Here is a 6,521-nt window from a genome sequence, read left to right on the forward strand (position 1 = left end):
AATAAATAAGTTCTCCAATAAATAACTTGTGAAAGCAAAATAAATAAATAAATAAATAAATAAATAAAATAAAGAAGAAAAAACATTGCAAAAGAGTATTAACTTGAGGTGCAAATCAAGATATGGAGATAGCATCAAAAAGGGAATTAGATAAATTCATGAAAGATTGGTCTGTTAACACAGCTATCAGGCACATTAGCAAACTATATTAAGGATAGATGAATCTCTCAATTCTGGTTTCCTCTCCCTTTCTCGTTTTTCCAGTTTTGCGCTAGCCAGATTTCCATCTGTATTTTAATCTGTATTTAGTTTATTGCTAATCTCAATTTCTCGAATGTTTTCACTAGATGTTTTTACTGATAATTTATTGCTTTATTGCTTTATCTAAACTGCTTTGTGGTTTGTTTGTTTTCAACAATCAAGTGGTCCATAAATATTATGAATATTTTGCATTTTTTAAAAAAGTTGCCGAAAAGGTTTGCCAGCATTTTAGTACGCATTTTTGCCCAACGCACACACCTTTTTTTGCAAGCAACAGAGCACTGCTTTCATTAATATATGCATTCTTAGGCACACTTTCCCCTAATACATTGCCCTTTTCTGGGGAGGGGGCTGGAGGACTGCATCACAAATTTCTGAGAAATGCAAAAGATAGCTGTCTTTCAGTTCCCATATTTATTTGGGAAGTGCAGTTTAGGTAGATCCACATTCAAATGCAAGTCGAATTTCCAGGTTGTTCAAAGGCAACCAGAAGAGGTGGCTGCTACCTTTGTGCCCTGATCTCAGAAACATCCACCCAGGTTGGAGGATGCAGGGCAGAATGACATTTAGAGACATTGCTCCTCTACAAGTATCACATTGGAATGAGACGCTAGGCCTGTGTCTAGTCAAAGGCTGGAGAAGTTCCCCTAACAAAGTCAGCAAACACACATGGGGAATCACCTATTAAATAATCATTGCAACATTAGCATTGCTTCTCTTATGTGATTAGGGCAGCCCCTTCTTCCATTTCCCACATACATGAAAACCTCTCTGAATGTTGAGCCAAAAGCTGAACTACCATTATCATCCCATGGCTTTTAACACTTTGTGCCAATCTAGGTATGAAACTGAACATGAAACTGCATACCCTCCAACAGTTCTCCAATGGAAACAAGGAAGTCCTATTCCATACTAATACTAATATTAATACTACTACTAATTATAATAAATTTATTTTTTATATCCCACCCATCTGAATGTGTTGCCCCAGCCACCCTGGGCGGCTTCCAAAACATATAAAAACATAATAAAACATTCAACATTGAAAAACTTCCCTATACAGGGCTGCCTTCGGATATCTTCTTAGGTATCTTCTACAGTGGTACCTCGGGTTAAGTACTAAATTCGTTCTGGAGGTCCGTACTTAACCTGAAACTGTTCTTAACCTGAAGCACCACTTTAGCTAATGGGGCCTCCCGCTGCTGCCGTGCCGCCGGAGCCCGATTTCTGTTCTTATCCTGAAGCAAAGTCAGTGGCGTAGCGTGGGTTGTCAGCACCCGGGGCAAGGCAAGTAATTTGCACCCCCTAACCCGTGGATTTGCGCCCCCTAACCCGTGGATTTGCGCCCCCTAACCCTAACCCCCAGATGTTGCGCCCGGTGCGGCTGGCCCCCCCTGCACCCCCCACGCTACGCCACTGAGCACGCCAGAGCACTGAACTTTGCGAGCACTGAGCACGCAAAGTTCTTAACCTGAAGCACTATTTCTAGGTTAGCAGAGTGTGTAACCTGAAGCGTATGTAACCTGCAGCGTATGTAACCCGAGGTACCACTGTAGTTACTTCTTTCCTTGTCTTGTGAGTCACATAACTCCATACCCTCCCAACACTTTTCCGATGAAAATAGGGACACCAAACTGCAGGAGGCAGTGAAAGACAGGAGTGCCTGGCGTGCTCTGGTCCATGGGGTCACGAAGAGTTGGACACGACTAAATGACTAAACAACAACAAAAGGAAAAGCAGGACATTCTGGGATGAAATAAGAAACTGGGACGGCTTGTGTGAATCTGGGACTGTACCTGGAAAATAAGGACACTTGTTATCCACATGTCATCCTCCCACATCTTTCTACAATACACACAACCCAAACACACACACACACACTCTCCCTTGCTAAGAGGAGAGGCAAGGATCAATGTCCCACCTGCAATCTGAAGGGGGGTGGCGATATATTTCCTTCTGCCACTTCACCCCATTTTTCTGCATCTGCAGACCAGGCTTCAGGCTAGGAGTGCTTTAGGAAAGAAATAAGGATTTGAAAGTGAGAGAAACAGCTGCCCAAGCATAATGGCACAGAAAATGACAAGGGATTGAAGCTATAGAACAAATAACAGATGCGTTTGTACGGAGTGAGGAGGGAAAAGAAGTGTAGGGATGGGGAGATAAAGGAGAGGATAAAGCAAGTGTTGAAGAGATGGAGTGCTGAAGTGGAACTGGGACGGTCCTCCAGATGTTACTGCTCCTTGTTTGTTCATCGTTGGCCATGTTAGCTGGGGCTGGAGTCCAGCCACACAGGTTCCAGATCTCCGAAGGAGAATAATTAGAACATTGGCACTGATGTTGAAAGTGATGTAGCTAGTGCACAGAGGCTACATGTGTGAGGGGTGAGGAGACAGATAGACAGACAGACAGAGAATTCCAGTGAAGAAAAGATTAAAGGAAGAAGTGAACCAAAGGTTCTGAAATGAAGGAGATAATTGATGGTGCAAGGGGGAAAAAAATAGGTAAAAAAGGAGAATTCCTGGATGCCAAGATCCAAGTCTGGGGCAAGTACTCTTCAGTGAGAGAACCCCAGTAGAGATTTTAAAAATAACAAAATATGCAGCAAACTTGGAAATATAGGACACAGGGCCTTTAAAATATGCCCTTGTGAGTTCCTCCCAAAGTTTTTCCACTTCCCCAACATAGAAAAAAAGCCACAATTTTGGTAAGTTAAAAATGGTTTACATAAAAACTCTCTGAGGGTCAGATTCATGTGCTTTTGCATACAGCATTCAGAAAGGTTGCAGAAGCAGTAAAGCTTGGCTTAGTTCCAAAGCACTGAAAGTTTCTAAATCATTGGTATAGGAACACAAGGAATGGCTTTTGAGGACCATGCAGCTATGCCTCTTGACACACTGATTTCATCAGGAAGACTGAGGGGAAGAAAGGCTTGATTACATAATCCCTCCCAAGGCGAGCGAAGCCTGGCAGGACAGCTTACTCTATGGTTTTAACCCACTCATGTATTAATTTGACTTAAGCATGTTGGTTATCTGAGACTGATTATCCCACAATAAACATGTCACCAACAGTGGAAAGGAGAACATTGAACAAACAAACTGTGATGGCAGCAGAAATGGATTAGTATGCTAAGGTCTGCCAGACAGGATGGAGAGATATAAAAAGAAGGAACCGGTCTATGCCATATGAAAATGAGTAGCTAAGAAGAGAAAAACCCAGAAACCATCACAAAAACATGTGGTTCGTATCCAAGCTTCTTTGTATGGCATTTTATACTGAAGGAAATGACTGTGGAGAGAGAGCAAGCTTGTTTCCGAGAACCAGATCCCGTGTTGTATAACAAAAACACGTCCTTGAGTTAATTGAGTTTCCACTAGGCCCAGTTAAATAGATGTGGCCACATTTCACGCATATCTCATGCACTGTGATATTAGTGACCACAAATTATCGGTTTCGTGTTATGCTGTAATACATTCCCAGGATTCTTTGCTGTGTTAAGTCTTTTATATTAAGGTCTTCAGCACAAGGACAAATAGTGGAAATTCTTGCAAACGTAACAAAATTAATTTGATTCAGATATTTCTTCCAATCTAACCTTGGATTACAGAAGCCAGGCGATTACAGAATTACAGAAACCAGCAGGAGAGGAAAAACAGGTGGTAGAGGGAGGGAAATAACAATAGAAACTCAGAATAAGCAAAAATAATAGTCCCATTTGGGTCTGCTCCTCGTGTGCTACCTGTACAAGTGGCAGAGCATCAGCTCTCCATGCAGAACCACAGCTGTCAACCGTTCCTTATTTGGCGGGAAACTCCCTTATCCCAGCGCCGTGTCCCGCTGCTGTCCCTTATTGATGATGTCCCTTAAATTTCCCGGGTTTCAAAGGAAGCAGCTCCTCTCCCTCCCTCCCTGCCGGCCAGGGAGGAGGGAGGCTCCAACTGGGTTGCTTGGCTGCATTGCTCACCCAATAAGGAGTCTAAGAATGACTGGGGGGTGGAGCTTGCATGCCTTGTGCCGATCAAATCGGCCGCGTTGCCTGGGGACTCGCCTTTGCTCAGCGCTTCCCAGCGGAGAGGTGACGGTGGTTTTCCTTGCTGCATCCCCTTTGCCGGGTTGCTGCGCTGTGGGAACCACCGCTTGAGGCTTTGTTTGGCTGCTGGCTGGGCTTTCTGCTTTTGGCTCAGAGGGGCTCAGAAGTTGAACATACCTGCGCCTGCAAAATCCCTTATTTTGGCTGCCGATCCCTTATTTTCGAGGCTGCTGGTCTCTTATTTTCAAATCTGTAAGTTGACAGCTATGTGCAGAACGTCCCAGGTTCAACTCCCAGTTGAAGCTGGGAAATATCCCTGGTTAACTGCTGCCATTCAAGATATGCAATTCTGATCTAGACCTGTACAGTATTTCACAGGGTTCTATGTCATGCAAAGAGGATCCATGACTGGAGGAGGCTCCCATATCACAGCTCAGCCTCCAACTAGCGAAAGGAGAAGTTGACAGGTCTTAGTGCACTTGTCCTCACACACTGTGCTCACAGGCAGGGTTTACATGCAAGCAGCACATCTGAACAAGGCTATTGTGAAGCACAAAATCTGGACATGGAAGCGGAAATGGAGAGCGGCCACCAGGTCAAATAGCCTAGCACAGACCTACATAACCTGAGACGTATTGAGACAAGTACAACCCCACCATCTCTAGGAAATTTATCAAGCTCCTGGAAGGTCCCAATGCCTGGCTCATGGGCAACATTTATGAATCACAGGTAGTGCAGGCCTGTTCCTACACTGGTTCCTACACGTGGGAGTTCCCAGAATGCTTTGCTTTTGAGTTCTGGCACCAAACGTAATTTGGCAGAGCGCCAACCTGAGCTTCCCACCTGCTGAGCTTCAGCATAAAATAATCTGAACAATCACAAGGCTGGTAGCAGGTGGCCTGATGTCACCCATTACAACCCATGACGCCACCCAGTTTGGAAGCCAAGCACCGTCAAATAATTGCACATAAGTAGAGATACACCAATGATTATGTTATGTGACTAAGTGTGAAATGCGTCATATGAACTGATCCCCTGCATCACTCCTCCTTATAATCACTGTGACCAGAACAGAGAACACCTAACCTAAATAGTGCTATCACTGAATGTGCCCAAGTAAGATGGTACTTAAATCTATAGCTGTCTGAAGCCACTGTGACATTTCCTCTTCAACAACAGCCTTTAACTGTCTATGAGATGTTCAACTCTATTGTTTTAACTGTTCAATCTACCATAATTCTGCAACCCACAAGCCTATAACCCTTTCCTCAATTACATGCTAATTCCAGTGGAACCTGTATGCGCTTAGATGGGAACAGAATTACAACTACCAGAAGAAAGATGGATTAAAAAGTATGGCTGCTTTTATTTTATTTTGAGTATTTCTTTTATTCAGGCCTTGAATCCTGAAGGTCTATCGGTCAGCGGTGGAGCGTTTATTCATTTATACGATTTAACAACATGCATATGCTTCTTGTTGGCAATAAACCACCTGAATGGTTTACAACAGATTAAAAATAAAACATTTAAAACGATCAAGAAAGGCATAGGCTTTCCGTGAGGAAGATCTGAAGTTCAGCATCTCAAGATAAGGGTGGGGGAAAGAGCTGAATCTGAAGCCCTGGAGAGCAGCTCCCAGTCTGTGCAGACAATTCTGAGGTACATGGACCACTGGACTGACACAATATTAAGCTAGCTTCCTATGTTCCTATCCTGCAGTATAGACTGCTGCCTGGAAAAAATGATTTAAATGCTTTCTGGAGAAAAACATTCATTCAGAAAAGTACTTTGAATGAAATGTGTACAGAGAATTGAAGGTTAGAAAAGGAAGAGATCTGTGTGGGAGACAGATCAGAGGGTTTTCTCAGGAATGGGGGAGACCTCCCAGGTAGGAGATGGGCAGATTCAGCTCTCAGTATGCAGATGAAGACTGAAATAAAATGGTTATGCTGGGCTCTCTCTCTCTCTCTCTCTGTGTGTGTGTGTGTGTGTGTGTTAGGAAGATAATGAATACTGTATTTTCTATTTTCTTTCTCTATATTATTCTTTTATTTTGATATATTGCCTTTTATTATTTTTCCATAAGAGTCTGGATTTTTGTTGCTTCATATGTTTAAAACCTCTAATGAAATTGTCTCTCACAAAGAAAGTACCTCCAGTAAACAAACGCAACACTAAATATCCACTAAACATAAAACTAAAAATCTAAACTGTTCTATCCCTTTATATA

This window comes from Podarcis muralis, chromosome 1 (assembly GCF_964188315.1).
Source record: "Podarcis muralis chromosome 1, rPodMur119.hap1.1, whole genome shotgun sequence".
Taxonomy (NCBI): Eukaryota; Metazoa; Chordata; class Lepidosauria; order Squamata; family Lacertidae; genus Podarcis; species Podarcis muralis.